Genomic DNA, 18,991 nt, shown 5'->3' on the forward strand with positions numbered 1-18,991 from the left:
TGCTGCTGCTGCTGCTGTTCCACCCATTTCAGCCACCCATCCAGCCCGTTCTTCTCGCCTTTCTTAGGTAAGTGACCTCCCCAAATGTCGCATAGGACCTCGGGTATTGTTAGGCTTGTTTAGGGCTCGGTTTAGGGTGAGTTTAGTGGCTGGTTTGCTCGGTGGTGTGTGTTGGCTGATTTCCAGTTAGGTTGCTGCTGCGTCGCTGGTTCTTGTTATTTTTACTGTGACTTTTGTGGCCCGAATTTGAGGAAGTATTCTTCATGAAAGTTGTTCATAGAATCTTCAAGTATAACATATTTTAATTTGGGAATTTTTGGAAATCATTTGATGCCATTCGGAAGTCTATCTTTGGACCGAAATAAAACTGCCCGAATTACTGTTCACCCGACCTTCTGGCCTGTTCGAATTTTTATAAATTTTTCCAGGCCTATTTTCAAAATACTTCCTTCACAAAAATTGTTGGGGACATTTGTGGGTATAACATATAAAAATTTAAAGGTTTTCCAAAGTGATTTGGGTGCCGAATGAGTTGTATTTTGATGGCCTGAGGGGCTGTCCGAGCGAACCGAATTTCGTCTGACTTTGAGTGTCAAAACGAGGTATTTACGGTTAGAACTGGATTTCGAGTTCTGCATGGAAAATGTTCATAAAGATGTTTTGTACAACATATCCAAATTTCAGAATTTTTGGAATTGATTTACTATTTATTTCAAATGGATTTCTGTCACTGTGTAACTGCCCAGTTTGGACCCGATTTTGTTCACTCTCGGTTTTTATCTCTCTCGGACTGATTAGGCGATGAAATTTTGAGGTTTAGGGAGCTTGGATTAGGGCTGTGATGTTGGGGTTTGATCGGAATTAATTTGTGCGATTAATTAATGGGATTGTGCCTTGAATGGAAATTTGTGCGTGGTTGTGTGATTGTGCTTGTTGGTTGGCTTGGAAATCATTGTGGGCTGATTTGGTTTGTGCATTGGGCTGAATGTGGTGTGGTGGCGTGCCGTGTTTGTGTAGCCGTGAAGTGTGGTGATATGGTGATGTGAATGTGCATTGAATTCGCGTGCCAAGAGCGTGTGGTTAAGTGGTGCGTGTTCGTGTGACGAGAATGCGAAATTATGGAATGTGTGTGAAGTGTGTATGTTTGGCAGTGTGTTTGTGTGGTGGCGTGGTACGTGTGGAGAGTGTGGAACGAAGGTTTGGAAATGTGAGATTGGTTGGAAAGGATCCGTCCTGAGGTGTGTACGTTTACGCGGGACGATGCCGTCCCTGACGAGGTGACGATGCCCGGCCCGACGGGGTGTCGATGCCTGACGTGGTCAGAAGACCGTTGGCCTGATGCGTTTTACGCGGGCGCGGTAGAAGGAAAGTGTGTGTAGGATTCCGTCCTGAGGCGTGTACGTTTACGCGGGACGATGCCGTCCCCTGACGAGGTGACGATGCCCGGCCCGACGGGGTGACGATGCCTGACGAGGTCAGAAGACCGTTGGCCTGATGCGTTTTACGCGGGCGCGGTAGTGGTGGAAGGGTTCAGAATGAGTGAATTTGGCAAGACGAGTGAGAGGATTGTAAAAGGTGACGTGTGGTGTGAGTTCGTGTTGAGTGTGTTTGTATCGCGTGGTGTGATGCTCGATTATGGGGTAAAAACTGCTAGGCATGGTATGGGACGTGCCCAAGTGGGTTTTGCTCTATAATCGGGGCACGCGCGCGGCTGTGATGTATTTCTGTGGCATACTGGCTGTGTGGCTGACTAACGTGCAGGGACGTGCGTGAGGAATTTCAGGTAGGGTCGCGTGTGATTGTTAGTTTGGTTGATAGATTGTGTGTTATGCGTGTTTTCGTTTGGCGGTACGTGAGTGCCTGTGACATTCCGAATTTTGGCCCATTTTTGGGATTTATAAAACGGGTATTTCGTCAGTGCGCTTATAGTAAAAATCTCGCCCGGGAACTGATCACTCCCGGTTATTATTTTTAAACCTTGAGATTTCGCTAGAATCGCATTCGATCGAATTTGGCCGTTATTTAGACCCTGACCTTGGCAGTCGATTTTCGAGAGTATCGGGACGAAATAAATTGGACGGTGTCGATATTATTGTGGCCAGCGTCGAGGCGATTAGGAATAGTGAGAAAGTGGATTTTTGGACCGGGTGCGAATTTGGACTGGTAGACCTCCCTCGTGGTGTGTTTTGGCATATTTTATTTTGGCCATTTTCCTATATTATTAATTAGGATTATAGGGGACCGTTAGATCGTTTTCGGGTTTGAACCGTGTCCGTTGGATCGCACTCGAGTGAGAGCTTTGACTTTGAGTCCTCTCTCTCTCTCTCTCTCTCTCTCTCTCTCTCTCTCTCTCTCTCTCTCTCTCTCTCTCTCTCTCTCTCCTCCCTCTGCCGCGCTGAGCACGTCCCCTCCGCGCACGTCCCACCCCCTGCCATGCGCACGTTTCCCCCCCTTCCCCATGCAACTCTCTCTCTCCTCTTTCTTTTTCTTTTCTTTTCCTTTCTTTCTCTCTTCTCCGCTTCTTCTTCCTCGTTGGCTTCTTTTCCCCCCCGACTGGTTCTGCTCCGCCGTGCCCTGCTCGCCGACCGCCGTTCGACCGCCGTTCCGCCTCCGTCCAACGCCGCCCCACCAGCCGCCGATGCCGCCGTCCTCCCCGCGCCGTCGTCGCGCAGCCGTGTCGCCCGGTAGCCTCGCCCGACCCTGCCTTCTCCTCCTCCCGAACGCGTGAGCTCGGCTCGCCGCCACTGCCCGTCTCGGCCCGTCGCTGCCCAGCCGGCCGCCTTGCTCCGCTCTGCCGTCCAGCTCGCCGTCGCGGGAGCTCAGCCCGTCGCCTTCGCCGCTCGTTTGTTCGCGCACCTGGGAGCTCGCCGATCTGAGCTCGTCCGTTCCGTGCCGTCCACCGCCGGCTAGCTGCGAGTCACCGCCTTGTCCCAGCCGTCCCCGTCGTTCTTGCTCGCCGGCCGGCTCCTCCATCGCCCGGCTCCGCCGGCCAGCTCACCGCCGGTCCGCCATCTCTCCCCCTCAGCCCCGATCCCTCTCTCTCTCCCTCACCCTCACCCCCCGGCTCACTCTCTTTCTCCCCTGTTCAGCTCGTCGCCGCGTCGCGTCGCCGCCGGTCGCCGCCGCGTCGCCGTCGCCGCCGGTCGCCGCCCGACCAGCCAGCCCAGGCCGTAGCCGGCTCGTCGCCCACGCGACCAAGCCGCGCGCCCGTCGCCGTGCCCGTTCCGCGCCCGTGCCCGTGCGTGTACCCGTGGCCGAGCGCCGTGGCCGAGCTCGCCGCGCCGTGCCCGTCCGACCCAGGCGCGTCGCCCGTCCGACTAGGCGCGTCGCCCGTCCGTTCGCCCGTGCGCCCCCTTGGCACGCCGCACGGCCATCGCGCCAGCGCCTGTGCACGCCGCATCGGCCATTGTGCCCGCGTTGGCCGGCCACCGCGCCCGTTGGCCCGTGCCCGCGCCCAGTCCGGTACTGTTCACCCGGGCCATTTTGGGCCCGAGCCGACTTTTCCCGGGCCAAACTTAGGTAAGTGACTTCCTAAATCCTACCTAGTACTTTGGGTATTTTTAGACTTGTTTAGGATGTGATTAGTACCGGGTTAGGAATTAATTTAGGCATGGGCTAATTAGATTGAGTGTGCCTAATTGATGAATTATTGTGGTGATAATTGTGTGGCTAATTTAGTGATTGACTGAGGTAAATAGCATGACTGAATTGTCGTGGCGCTTGTGGGTGAATTGGAATTTATTGAATGTGTTGACTTGAATGTCGGGTCGGTGGACCCGATGTCGGGAGCATGAATTGAGTTGACTGATGTGGCGTGCTAGATTAACATTGGTGAATGGGTGGTGATTGAAATTGATTTATATGACTAAGAGCATGGTGAATTTTGTATTGTGGTGCATGTGCATGAGAAAAGCCCGGCTTGATCTGAGGGCTGACCTGAGGCGCAGTAGCGCGGGTCGTGGGAAAGTGTGAAATGTCCAGTGAGGGACGAAGCCCGGCTTGATCTGAGGGCTGCCAACCTGAGGCGTGGTTACGCGGGTGTGGCTAGAAAGGCAAGTAAGGACCTGAGGCGTGGTTACGCGGGTCGAGAGAAATGTCCTGAGGCGTGGTTACGCGGGACTGAGCCCGGCTTGATCTGAGGGCTGCCAACCTGAGGCGTGGTTACGCGGGTGTGGCTAGAAAGGCAAGTAAGGACCTGAGGCGTGGTTACGCGGGTCGAGGGAAATGTCCTGAGGCGTGGTTACGCGGGACTGAGCCCGGCTTGATCTGAGGGCTGGCCTGAGGCGTGTTGACGCGGGCCGTGTGAAAGGACCTGGGAGGTCGTGAGAAAGTTGCTCGGCCACGCATGCGAATTGAGTGTGATTGAATTGACTGGTTGAATTAGTTGGAGTGATTGAGTGAAAGTGTGGTTGGTGTTTGAGCGATTTGTGATGTGCTATTTAATTAATATTATTGCCTTATCACGTGACGACTAACGTGTAGAGTTGGCATGGACTTGATGACGAGGTAAGTACAATTATGCTAATTTTATATGTTATGGGGTAGATTGCATGTATGACTTGTCTGGGTACGCATTGGCCTACGTGGGGTTTAGGGGGTTGCTTATTGAGACTCGTTCTCACGGTTATTATATAACCATTTCAGATCCGCGACCGTAATCGATTCGGAGACGCCGCCAGAGCACCACAGGGATTGAAGAATAGATCATTTACCCTGTCTTTTGAGTACCTTTTGTAGAGGAGATAAGTTTGTCAACCACCGCCCCCTTTTGAAAACTGTGGTTCTAAATTGATAGCCCGAGTTATCGTTTTGTATAGTGACTATTTTATGATGGTATGCAATTATTGTTTCGCACTATCCCTTTGTCGTTGTTTATTGTCTGGGTTAATTAGTTTCGCTTCCGCTTGCTTTTATTGTTGGGTGTTTCATTTGGGTCGGCGACGCGTCCTGGGACGTCGCGTTCAATGATCGACCACCAAGGGATGACCGCGCGCTCGTAGGGTGCGGGGCGTGACATCCCCGTTGATTTGGTATCAGAGCAAGGTCAGCTCGAACCAAGATGGTCGAAGCCTGGAGTGATAAGGAGCGATGACTTTGGGGTAGACAGTTAAGGAGATTTGTGTGCCATGCGTACCCCAGACTGTATGATTGTGATTGCTGAGTGGTTTTTATGCAATATTATGTGAGGTGCAGGTGCGTCAGGACTTGAGGTAAGTGCATGAACTCTGTTGGTTGTGATTGGGTGTTGTTGTGGTTGGCTGCCTGCTTAATGAAATGTGTTGTGATGCACTGCCTAGGGCTTAGACTGGTGTAGTTGGCCTAGGTTTCTAATTCCTGCGTGGAATTTAGCAGGTGAGCCTTGTGAGGACCGGTAAGATGAGCGGTCGAGGTCGAGGTAGAGGTCGAGGTAGAGGTCGAGGTCGAGGTCGTATAGCCCCCGCAAGCTGGAGTTGTGGGGGATCCCAGATTGGATGAAGTGTGGAGGGTACTTGAGGAAGTGGGATTATTATCGGGTAGACAGACGGGAGAAAGGAGCGCGACTGTCGCTGCTGCAGCTGCCAGTGAGATCATAGGGAATAATGGAAATCAGGGGAATAATGTGATTAGTGGAAATCCGGGTATAGTGCGAGTAAATGCGAACAGGCCGATGTCCAAGCTAGTTGAGCAATTTCTGAGGTTGAAACCCCCAAAGTTTGATGGGAGAGGCGACCCCGAGGCTGCACCAAGATGGGTAGAAGAGCTAGAGAAAGCTTTTGAGGTGCTGGGGTGTACTGAGGAAGAGAAAGTGACGCTAGCAGTTTATCAGCTTCAGAATAATGCAAGTGATTGGTGGAGGGCCACCAGGGGTCAAGTGTTCCCCGCCGGTACCGCCCGAATTGGATTGTTTTTACCGAGACCTTCAATGGCAAGTATTTCTCGGAAAGTGCCAGAGAACAGAAATTGGCTGAATTTATGGGGCTCCGCCAAGGTCAGAGATCGGTAGATCAGTATGAGGCCGAGTTCGCAAGACTATCCAAATTTGCCCCTAGGATGGTGGAGGACCCGATGGACAAAGCTAGGAGGTTCCGGGATGGGCTGAAGCCGGACCTTCGCAGCCAGATGATCTCGTTGAACTTGAGAGGCTACAATGAGATATATGAAAGGGCTCAGGCAATTGAGCGAGATCAGACGGATCGAGCTGCCGCTTCTGGATCGCGGTATGCCCCAGGCTAGGGACAACCGTCAACTGGGGAAAGGACCCATGACGGGAAATAGTCGCTTCGTTCCACCCGCTCGGAGGAATATCGGGAAGCCAAACCGTTACCAGAACGCCCCGTGTAGGTTGTGTGGTGGAAAACACGGGAATGGACCTTGCCCAAATAGGGGCGGAGCATGTTTTACATGTGGTGGAAGGGGCCATAAGATGAGAGAATGTCCAAACAACAAGCAGGCCGGGTCACCTGCACTTCTGCCGCCGCCGCCGCCTCGGAATGGAAATCAAATTAGAGCTATCCAGCCGGCCACTCAGAATCGGCCGCCGGCCCAAGGACGGGTATATGCAATGGCAAGGAGGGAGGCTCAGGACGCGCCTGGCGTGGTCACAGGTACGGTCTCTCTCTGTGATCATGCTGCTTATGCCTTGTTTGATCCGGGGGCGTCGCATTCATTTATATCTCGAGCGGTTCGTTGAATTATCTCGGGATTGAGCCAAAATTGCTTGATGTTATCTTTGTGTGTGACTACTCATTGAATGATAAAGTGCTGATTACGTTTGGGTGTCCCGATTGTAAAATAGTGATTGGTGATAGAGAAGGAAGGATAGATTTGGCGGTATTATGTATGCATGACTTCGATGTGATTATTGGTATGGACTGGCTAGTCAAGCAGAGAGCTGTTATGGACTGTAGTAGCAGGGTGATCCAGTTTAATCCGACTGGACATCCTAGATTTGAGTTTGTGGGAAACCGAGGAGGAACCTCGATCCCCTGGATTTCATCGCTCGAGGTAACAAAGCTGTTGGATGAAGGGTGCCAAGGATTTCTGGCAAATGTAATCGATTCGACGGCTGGAGAGCCGAGACTAGAAGACATAGCCGTGGTGTGCAACTTTCCCGATGTCTTTCCTCAGGAATTGCCGGGACTGCCACCTGATCGAGAAGTGGAGTTCGCGATTGAGTTAGCCCCAGGGACGGAACCGATCTCGAAAGCACCCTATAGGATGTCACTGTCGGAATTGAAGGAATTAAAAGTCCAAATGCAAGAGTTGTTGGACAAAGGCTTCATTCGCCCTAGTGCGTCTCCATGGGGAGCGCCAGTGTTATTCGTGAGGAAAAAGGATGGATCCTTGAGGTTGTGCATTGACTACAGACAATTGAACCAGGTGACCATTAAGAATAAGTATCCTTGCCAAGGATTGATGACCTATTTGATCAGTTGCAAGGGGCGTCGGTGTTTTCAAAAATCGATCTGAGGACTGGCTATCACCAATTGAGGATCAAGAAGGAGGACGTGCCGAAGTCGGCATTTAGGACGAGGTATGGACACTATGAGTTTACGGTAATGCCGTTTGGACTGACGAACGCCCTGCAGCCTTTATGGATTTAATGAATCGGGTATTCAAGGAATTTTTAGATCAGTTTGTGATCGTGTTCATAGATGATATTCTGGTGTATTCAAAGAGTTCCGCCGAGCACGAGGTACATTTGGAAAAGGTTCTACGGACCTTAAGGGAACACGCACTCTACGCTAAGTTCAGTAAGTGCGAATTCTGGCTTCACCAAGTGGCGTTCTTAGGACATGTGATATCCGGAGAAGGAATTGCGGTGGACCCGACAAAGATTGAAGCCGTCACGAATTGGCCGAGACCGACAACAGTAACCGAGGTTCGGAGCTTCCTCGGACTAGCAGGTTATTATAGACGCTTCGTGGAGAAGTTTTCGGCATTAGCGACGCCGTTGACGCGGTTACTAAAGAAGGAGATGAGGTTTGAATGGACGGATAAGTGCGAAAGGAGCTTCCAAGAATTAAAACAGAGATTGACGACCGCGCCAGTGTTAACGATCCCGTCAGGCCCGGGAGGATATGAGATTTACAGTGACGCGTCATTGAGAGGATTAGGATGCGTGCTAATGCAACACGGGAAAGTAGTGGCATACGCATCGCGACAGTTGAGGCCACACGAGCAGAACTATCCGACGCATGACTTGGAATTGGCCGCGATTATTTTCGCTCTTAAGATTTGGAGACACTACCCGTGTGGGGAGAAATTTCAGATTTATACGGACCATCAAAGTTTAAGGTACTTGTTCTCCCAAAAGGAATTAAATATGAGACAGCGCCGTTGGATGGAACTCCTTAAGGATTACGACTGCGAGATTATGTATCACCCTGGAAAAGCTAATAAGGTAGCGGATGCACTGAGTCGGAAATCGAGCATCGCGCATATGATGGTCAAGGAGTGGACTCGTTGGAGGGAGTTCGGGATTCGAATTTAAGTTTGAAGTGAGTCATGTCTCGAGTCTACTTGCAACGCCGAGGATTGAACGTAAATACGGACTAAGATTAAGACTTTACAATCGACGGACCCGGAGACTCGGAAGATTTTGAGTATGGATGCCACAAAAAGGAAATCGGATTTTCGGTGTATCCGAGGATGGAATTCTAAAGTTCCGTGGACGGTTATGTGTACCCAAGTGATACGATCGAAGGAAGAGATTTTGTCGAAGCACACTCGTAGCAATTACGGTATTCACCCGGGTAGTACGAAAATGTATCGAACTTGCGACAGATTATTGGTGGAACGGCATGAAAGTGGACGTAGCCAAGCACGTGGCCAAGTGTTTAACATGTCAGCAAGTGAAGGCACAACATTGTAAGCCGGGTGGTATGTTGCAGCCATTGGAAATTCCCGAGTGGAAATGGGAACACATCACGATGGACTTTGTAATGGGATTACCGAGAAGTCAAAGGGGTCATGATTCGATTTGGGTGGTAGTCGACCGATTGTCAAAGTCAGCACATTTTCTACCTGTACGAAAGGACTTCGCCTTGGAAAGGTATGCCGAGATTTACGTGCGACAAATAGTTCGTCTGCACGGAGTGCCAGTGACAATCACTTCAGACCGGGATCCTAAGTCTACCGCCGCCTTTTGGAAAAGTCTTCATGCGGCATTAGGAACGAGGTTACTGTTTAGCACGGCCTATCATCCCCCAGACGGATGGCCAGTCGAAAGGACGATTCAGACCTTGGAAGACATCTTTGCGAGCATGTGTTTTGGATTTTAAGGGTGGTTGGGAGGAAAAGCCTACATTTGGTGGAATTCGCCTACAACAATAGCTACCAAGCAAAGTATCGAATGGCACCATTCGAGGCACTTTATGGCGGGGCTTGCGTAACACCGGTTTGTTGGGATGAAGTTGGTGAGAGGAGCATCACAGTCCCGAGTTGGTCCAAAGAATCGTCGAAACAGTCAAGATAATTCGGGATAGGCTTAAGACCGCTCAGAGCCGCCAAAAGAATTATGCGGACCGGAGACGTAGGCCTTTGGAATTTCGAGTGGGGGACCACGTTTTCCTCAAGGTATCGCCTATGAGAGGATTATCTCGGTTTGGTAAGAAAGGGAAGTTGAGCCCGAGGTACGTGGGCCCATTCGAGGTCTTAGAGAGAATTGGTACCCTGGCCTACCGTCTCGCGCTACCACCAAACTTGTCTCAAGTGCACAACGTATTCCACGTGTCAATGTTAAGAAAGTATGAACCGGACCCGACCCACGTGCTGAACTACGAAGAGATAGACATGGACGACAAAGTGTCGTATGTGGAAAAGCCAGTTCGGATCGAAGACAGAATAGAAAGAGTGCTGCGGAACAAGAAAATTCCGATGGTCAAGGTGATTTGGGAGCACCATGGAACTGAAGGTGCGACGTGGGAAAGTGAAGAGTTGATGCGACACCAGTACCCTCATTTGTTTGAATAGTTGGGTTGAATTGTAAATTTCGAGGACGAAATTTTTGTAAGGGGGGAAGAGTTGTGACATTCCGAATTTTGGCCCATTTTTGGGATTTATAAAACGGGTATTTCGTCAGTGCGCTTATAGTAAAAATCTCGCCCGGGAACTGATCACTCCCGGTTATTATTTTTAAACCTTGAGATTTCGCTAGAATCGCATTCGATCGAATTTGGCCGTTATTTAGACCCTGACCTTGGCAGTCGATTTTCGAGAGTATCGGGACGAAATAAATTGGACGGTGTCGATATTATTGTGGCCAGCGTCGAGGCGATTAGGAATAGTGAGAAAGTGGATTTTTGGACCGGGTGCGAATTTGGACTGGTAGACCTCCCTCGTGGTGTGTTTTGGCATATTTTATTTTGGCCATTTTCCTATATTATTAATTAGGATTATAGGGGACCGTTAGATCGTTTTCGGGTTTGAACCGTGTCCGTTGGATCGCACTCGAGTGAGAGCTTTGACTTTGAGTCTCACTCTCTCTCTCTCTCTCTCTCTCTCTCTCTCTCTCTCTCTCTCTCTCTCCTCCCTCGCCGCGCTGAGCACGTCCCCTCCGCGCACGTCCCACCCCCCTGCCATGCGCACGTTTCCCCCCCCTTCCCCATGCAACTCTCTCTCTCCTCTTTCTTTTTCTTTTCTTTTCCTTTCTTTCTCTCTTCTCCGCTTCTTCTTCCTCGTTGGCTTCTTTTTCCCCCGATCGGTTCCCGCTCCGCCGTGCCACCTTTCGCCGACCGCCGTTCGACCGCCGTTCCGCCTCCGCCCAACGCTGCCCCACCAGCCGATGCCGCTGTCCTCCCCCGCGCCGTCGTCGCGCGCCCGTGTCGCCCGCAGCCTCGCCTCCCGACCCTCGCCTTCTCCTCCTCCCGAACGCGTGAGCTCGGCTCGCCGCCTGTTGCCGCCTCGGCCCGTGGCCGCCCGCCCGGCCGCCTTGCTCCGCTCTGCCCGTCCGGCCCGCGTCGCGGGAGCTCGGCCCGTCGCCTTCGCCGCTCGTTTGTTCGCGCACTGGGAGCTCGCCGATCCGAGCTCGTCCGTCTGTGCCGCCCACCGCAGCTGCCGCGAGTCACCGCATGCCGTCCTGGCCGCCCCCGTCGTTGCTGCTCGCCGGCCGGCTCCTCCATCGCCAGCTCGCCCGGCCAGCTCACCGCCGGTCCGCCATCTCTCCCCCTCAGCCCCGATCCCTCTCTCTCTCCCTCACCCTCACCCCCCGGCTCACTCTCTTTCTCCCTCGTTCAGCTCGCCGCCGCGCGTCGCCGTCGCCGCCGCTGCCGCTGCCGCCGCCGGCCGCCGCCCGACCCGCCCCCAGCCGTAGCGGCTCGTCGCCCACGCGACCAAGCCGCGCGCCCGTCGCCGTGCCCGTTCCCGCGCCCGTGCCCGTGCGTGTACCCGTGGCCGAGCGCCGTGGCCGAGCTCGCCGCGCCGTGCCCGTCCGACCAGCGCGCTGTCGCCCGTCCGACTAGGCGCGTCGCCCGTCCGTTCGCCCGTGCGCCCCTTGGCACGCCGCACGGCCATCGCGCCCGCGCGCTGTGCACGCCGATCGGCCATTGTGCCCGCGTTGGCCGGCCACCGCGCCCGTTGGCCCGTGCCCGCGCCCGATCCGATCGTTCACCCGGGCCATTTTGGGCCCGAGCCGACTTTTCCCGGGCCAAACTTAGGTAAGTGACTTCCTAAATCCTACCTAGTACTTTGGGTATTTTTAGACTTGTTTAGGATGTGATTAGTACCGGGTTAGGAATTAATTTAGGCATGGGCTAATTAGATTGAGTGTGCCTAATTGATGAATTATTGTGGTGATAATTGTGTGGCTAATTTAGTGATTGACTGAGGTAAATAGCATGACTGAATTGTCGTGGCGCTTGTGGGTGAATTGGAATTTATTGAATGTGTTGACTTGAATGTCGGGTCGGTGGACCGATGTCGGGAGCATGAATTGAGTTGATCGATGTGGCGTGCTAGATTAACATTGGTGAATGGGTGGTGATTGAAATTGATTTATATGACTAAGAGCATGGTGAATTTTGTATTGTGGTGCATGTGCATGAGAAAAGCCCGGCTTGATCTCGAGGGCGACCCGAGGCGCGCGTAGCGCGGGTCGTGGGAAAGTGTGAAATGTCCGGTGAGGGACGAAGCCCGGCTTGATCGAGGGCGCCAACCCGAGGCGTGGTTACGCGGGTGTGGCTAGAAAGGCAAGTAAGGACCTCGAGGCGTGGTTACGCGGGTCGAGAGAAATGTCCCGAGGCGTGGTTACGCGGGACCGAGCCCGGCTTGATCTCGAGTGGCGCCAACCCGAGGCGTGGTTACGCGGGTGTGGCTAGAAAGGCAAGTAAGGACCCGAGGCGTGGTTACGCGGGTCGAGGGAAATGTCCCTGAGGCGTGGTTACGCGGGACCGAGCCCGGCTTGATCTCGAGGGCTGGCCCGAGGCGTGTTGACGCGGGCCGTGTGAAAGGACCCGGGAGGTCGTGAGAAAGTTGCTCGGCCACGCATGCGAATTGAGTGTGATTGAATTGATGGTTGAATTAGTTGGAGTGATTGAGTGAAAGTGTGGTTGGTGTTTGAGCGATTTGTGATGTGCTATTTAATTAATATTATTGCCTTATCACGTGACGACTAACGTGTAGAGTTGGCATGGACTTGATGACGAGGTAAGTACAATTATGCTAATTTTATATGTTATGGGGTAGATTGCATGTATGACTTGTCTGGGTACGCATTGGCCTACGTGGGGTTTAGGGGGTTGCTTATTGAGACTCGTTCTCACGGTTATTATATAACCATTTCAGATCCGCGACCGTAATCGATTCGGAGACGCCGCCAGAGCACCACAGGGATTGAAGAATAGATCATTTACCCTGTCTTTTGAGTACCTTTTGTAGAGGAGATAAGTTTGTCAACCACCGCCCCCTTTTGAAAACTGTGGTTCTAAATTGATAGCCCGAGTTATCGTTTTGTATAGTGACTATTTTATGATGGTATGCAATTATTGTTTCGCACTATCCCTTTGTCGTTGTTTATTGTCTGGGTTAATTAGTTTCGCTTCCGCTTGCTTTTATTGTTGGGTGTTTCATTTGGGTCGGCGACGCGTCCTGGGACGTCGCGTTCAATGATCGACCACCAAGGGATGACCGCGCGCTCGTAGGGTGCGGGGCGTGACAGTGCCTACGTGGGATTTGGGGTTGTACACTTATTGAGATTCGTCTCACGGTTGTATAACCGCCACTTTCAGACCCCCAGCCTTAGACCCGGGAAGTTTGCCTCCTCTTTTTGGAAGTTCGAGGAACCGCCTTTGGTGCCTGGTGGAATTGCAGGTGAGTGTCCGGAGGCTCAAACCCGAAGAATCAGAAACAGAGCGGAAGGGCGACCAGTAGGCTTTCCCTAGGATATTTTAGGGGTTGTGTAAATCGGGTTGACCCATAGGGAAGTTAAGTTAACCAGACCTTGATCTTTTGTTAAAACGGTGGCGGAGTATGTTCGTCTGTATTTATGTCTGTAATATGATGTTTGTATATTTGGTGTTGTATGAATATGTGGTTGCTGGATTGTTCTGTTGTTCTACCCCGTTGTCGTCATTATTTGTCCGGGGTTTTGTTACTCGCTTCCGCATGTGGCTCTGATGTTTGGGTTGGGTCGGCGACGTTCCTGGGACGTCGCAATATTTCGACCGGAGCAGGGGATGTCGCGTGTTCGTTGGGGTTCGGGGCGTGACACATTCCACTTGTCCTTTATAGTGTTGTAATTCATTTGAAATGGCCCATATTGTTCATGAGGCAAAGATTTAAGTATGAACTGTACTAAAAAGTACTCATCCACGTTCATTCCCAAAGTCCTTAATTTTGCCGCTAAGTTTGTCATCTCTAGTACATGTTCATGCATGGTACGTGAACCATCATATTTCATGGTGGTCAAAGTACTCATCAATGTACCAGCTAGTGACTTATCAGTAGTTTGAGAACGCTCTTCCACAAATTTCATAAATTCCTTAGCATTGTCAGTTTTGGGAAGAGTTGTCTTTAAGTTGTTTGCAACTGTCATTCGCATAAACATTAAGCTTAATCTGTTCGATCTTTCCCAAGCTTTATGGAGAGACCTTTCATTATCGCTGCTCTCATTAGTAATAGCAGCCAGTTTCTCAATTTGAAGTACTAAATCAAGATCCAAGACACCTAGGTGAAATTGGACTTGTTCACTCCAATCGGGGAAATTCATTCCATTGAATAAAGGAACAGACGAAGCATGCGAATGAAGAGAAACAGGTACAGATACTGCAAATATACAAGAATATACTCATACATTAATGATTTGAGAATATCACATTATCATATTCAAATTAAACATTACATGTATATCATAGTTCTCCTTTGGGTGATCCTATAATATACAAACATACAATAAACCACAATGATGCTAATAACTTTTATTTGGTAATTATAAATACACCCCATTAAAATTTATTTGATATCTTTGGATATACAAACAAATTTAACAAGATATATTAATTACCAATTATTATGTTCATAAATTATAAGAAATTGATCAACCTTTGGGTTAATCCCTAAGTCCTTATAATAAATGAACTTCAATATACCCATGACACCAATAAAGATATGTAATATATCAATTCCAATCATAGCATCAATTAATCATGGGTAATCGAAAGAAACATTATACAATTTTAAAAATTCAAGACATTGTGGTTCGGCCACTTTGGTGACTAACAAACCACTCATAATTGAATTCTTGAAATTGTAAAACACTATAATTGTTTCATTCACAAACATTTACCAAATTGCATGCTGAGGGTAAAACTGTAAATTAATGCATAAGGGCAAATCGGTAAAATCAGAATCAATAGGGGGCAGAATCGTAAATTCAGCAGCCAGTGGAAAAATGGTAAATAATTCGGTCAATGACAAAACAGTAAATAAAACACATAAGGGGTAGAAACATAAATAACCGGAGAAGGGTAGAACCGTAAATAAACGGCGGAGAGGGCAGCAGGCGCGTGCGGTGCACGCGCCTCAACTGCCGCGTGGGCGCGTGGGGCCCACACGCCTATGCATGCATGGGCGCGTGTGACGCACGCGCCCGTGCCTACACGCGGGTCACGCGCCTGCAACCGCAGCGCGCGTGTCTTCCACGCGCCTTCTTCATCGCGTCCATTCGCCCTTTTTTGTTTTTTGTTTCGCCTCGGTTCCACCGAAACCATTTCAATAACAGGCAACCAAAAAAAAAAGTGCAACATGAATCTTTATCCCAAAAACCATAATCGGAAAAATCATGAGATCCTAAACCTCGCTCTGATACCAACCGTAAGTTATAACGTAATTCTTTTATGCGGAAAATTTAGACATCTAGGATCTTAGATCTTCATGATTTTCACAATAAGAGGGACGAAGACATACCTTTGTCCATAGCGTTTCCCTTGAAGATAATTGCTGCAGAAAATGGAAGAAACGAAGAAATTTGATTTCTCTCCCTTGACCCACTTTTCTCTTAACGTATCTTATCGATGGAGGATAAAAATACAACGTTCTTTTCGTGCGTTATATTATTGGTGGAGAGAGGACCAGATTCTTTTTATATATACCCCTTCAAGTGGTGCCTTCTATCAAAGCATATCCCACTTCATAAGAGTTGCCCCTCTTTGGAGGAACTTTAACTTCTCAATAGAATTATACATTTTCATTTATTTTTCATAGACAATACATTTTAGCACTTAAATATTTATTAAACCATTAATTCATAACATCATGTGGGCCACATTATTCTTACAGTTGATCGAAATGATTCAAAACTCAAACCACACAAATATACTCAAGAACCATACCGTCATATACACCAGAATCAAGCGAAAGCACCTTTTTTGGGCACCCCTACGTGATAGCGTTAAGATGGACGGACCATTCATTTTCCTTGGGTCTTCTTGACTATAAAAGCAACAAAAAAAACAAGAGTTATGCCCTTCTGTGTCTTATAATTCCTCTAAGGCATTGATTTTCTTAGGACAAATTGCACCTATTGGGATCATCTTACGAGCTTAAATGCTTATCAAAATCATACCAATCTAGAGCCATGTTGATCTTCTTTGTAACAAAGGCTCGTTCCTTTAATTGATAACATTAACGTCTGTCTCCACATGAAAAACTCAATTTTCTAAGAATGAAATCTCATGGAGTTAAGTGGTAAAAATAGACAGTTCCACTCTACAAACTCATTGACTTAGCCCTTGTTTAGTCTCTTATGTCGTCACGGTACATGAGACAACTGTAGTCCTTCTCTCTATTTCACAATTAATTAATTACTTTTTGGCTTTTCGGAAATTTTCATGATTCCAAGTGATCCTTGCACTCCACTTCAGGAATAGAAACAGACTGCGATAGTGACAAGCAATCACTGCAGCATTTGCAGACACAATAGTCAACTACATTAATTCAATAGATGTCGTGTGTTCATTTCATCCTCAAGACGCCGTATTTATAGACTTCGCGGGTATACTCAAGAGATTGAATAAACCTCATCGTAAGCTGATACATTACATCTTTTCAGAATGAGACCTTTGAAGCTCTTCCTTCTCTTCACCTTTGTCCTCGTTGCTTTGAAACCAACACAAGCAGCTCGAGACATCATCTGTGAAGTCCTCGACAACACCTCCGAAACCCTTGACCGGCCGAGATCAGATATGGATATGCTTTGGAAGCTTTATTAGCCGCTTCTGACGTTGTCTTGGAGACGTTCAATCAAAGCAACGTTGGGGGAAAAGGCTACGCAACGGTGCTCAACGGTGCTCGCGATCGTCGAGAGCTTCATAAACGGATATCCCCCCACCATTGAGACCAACGACGGTAGCCAATTCCCAGTGAACGCAGACTACCTCCAGGCCTACGTCGGTGACGTGAAGGCTGAGTTCACGGGGATCGTATACCACGAAAGCGCTCACGTATGGCAATGGACAGGCAATGATACTGCCCCCATTGGCCTTATCACAGGCATCGCTGACTACATCTGGTTGACCGCTGGATGGCCATCAAAGTATTGGCCGCCGATAGGGTCCGGTTCCAGATGGGACGATGGGTATGCCATGACGGCCTATTTCCTAAGGTTTTGCAGCGCGCTGATGCCCGGGTTCATGTCGGACCTCAATGTGATGATGCAGGAATCGTACTCCGATGCATTCTTCGAGATCCTACTTGGCCAGTCTATGGATGAATTGTGGAAGGAGTATATTATGTCCCACAATGAGACTGATGTCCTAGAACCAGCAATAGCACCAGAGCATGGCGTACTGAATTAATCAATCAGGTGACTACGAGACAGCTATAATAATGTCTAGGGGGTGGTTTTCCTTTTTCCTCATCTTTATATATACGATTCAATAAAATGTTGGAGGAAGTACCGAAGCAGGAAAGATTATTAATGGTTCAATATGCAGGAGCTTGTATTTCATTGCATCTTTGCATAGGTTTCTCTCTCTCTCTTGAATAATTTCTCTCAAATTTAGTAAGCTGTTTGTGAAATGATATAACTTTGAAAATTTTAAAGGGGTAAAAAAAAAAAAGACCAGTGCTCCTTCTGTTTGCAACGATTAGCATTTCTCCTAAAGTCACGAAATTTTGTTTGTTTTTTTTTTTGGGCCAGCAAGTCATCAAATTTAATGAACAACATGACTCTTACGTACACAAAAAGGTCAAGAAATAGTTTCCTTCACCACATCGGATAGATTGTGAAAAATCACAATGCGTTTTCAAAAATTTAGGAAGAGTGGCAAACAATCCAATATTCAATAATCATGTCAAATTTGCGTATAAACATTCCCCATCACCAAACTTTGCTAAATTCATCGACATATAGCTACTACTGTAGGAATTGTCTTTGATGTGTAGTCGGTTTAAAGTTTGAACTAGACTTGATCACCATGCGAACCTAGATAGGCTCGGGCTGAAGTTGCTCGTGTTTGAACTTTCCAGGGACCTTCCCTAGCCCAAGCGCGCCCAACGCGAAGACATGAGTTTGGGAAGCTTGCCCAGATGCGCAACATTTATTTATATGATTAATTGAAAATAAAAAAATGAAATATGAGTGGATATAATTACAAGAATTTGTGGTGTTTTACGTTACTACTTTGCCCATGAGTTATGTATTGCTTTGTTTCTTTTTCATATTAGAATTTGGCCTCATTTTTTCTTTTAACCTTTAAAATTATTTATTTGTCGAGGTAGGAAAATCAATGAAAGATATTCTCAAAATATCTTTAAAGGCTGGGCTTGAAAAAATAGTTCACCAGCCCAGTGATCCAAAGCAAAAGGTAGCCAAAAGATATTCTAGTTGGGTTGATTTCACCGCTCATTGATCAGGCCTAGTGCAAAAGGAGAAATTGACTCTTCTTTTTCACTCCCATGGTTTAGCTCGACAACAAATTAAAAAAGAGCTATTTAATGCATCTATACATGACTAACCTAAAAATTTGTAAATCTCATAAGGCCAAATTAATTAAATAGTCAATATTTTTATTGCAATAGCCATCTTTCCAGACAACCTTTCCTTTCGGGATTGTAATGTCTTCGACTTTCATTATTGTTGCCATTCCGTAAATTTCTAATGGAAAGATCCACGATACACTAATTTGGAATAAATGATTATACTTTTGAATTTGACATGGACTACAATGATATTATCCATCGAACCCATCGCCACTTCCTTCATATCAACAAAGGTCATCCAGTCTTCTCATCAGGGCCCTAACGATTCCTCTTCACTCGAGCCCAGCAGCACTGGATTGGGTTTTGCTAATGGGTCACTCCGTGTTTTGGTTTTGATTATGTAATAATTTCAACAATCTAAAATTGGTATACGTACTTCTAAAAATATGTAATGTTGAATCGAAAACACATAGCTAGTTTAGCCAATCTTCGTTGTTGAACTGCTCAATACAGATGAAATCGTACGAATTCGAGACTGGGTCTTCTAGTCCTTCTCCTCCGTTGGATGGTCTCATTGGATAAACAAGTATCTGGA

The sequence above is a fragment of the Syzygium oleosum genome, unplaced genomic scaffold (genome assembly GCF_021117445.2).
Source record: "Syzygium oleosum isolate NSW1041296 unplaced genomic scaffold, Sole_v2.1 Sole_v2.56, whole genome shotgun sequence".
Lineage (NCBI taxonomy): Eukaryota > Viridiplantae > Streptophyta > Magnoliopsida > Myrtales > Myrtaceae > Syzygium > Syzygium oleosum.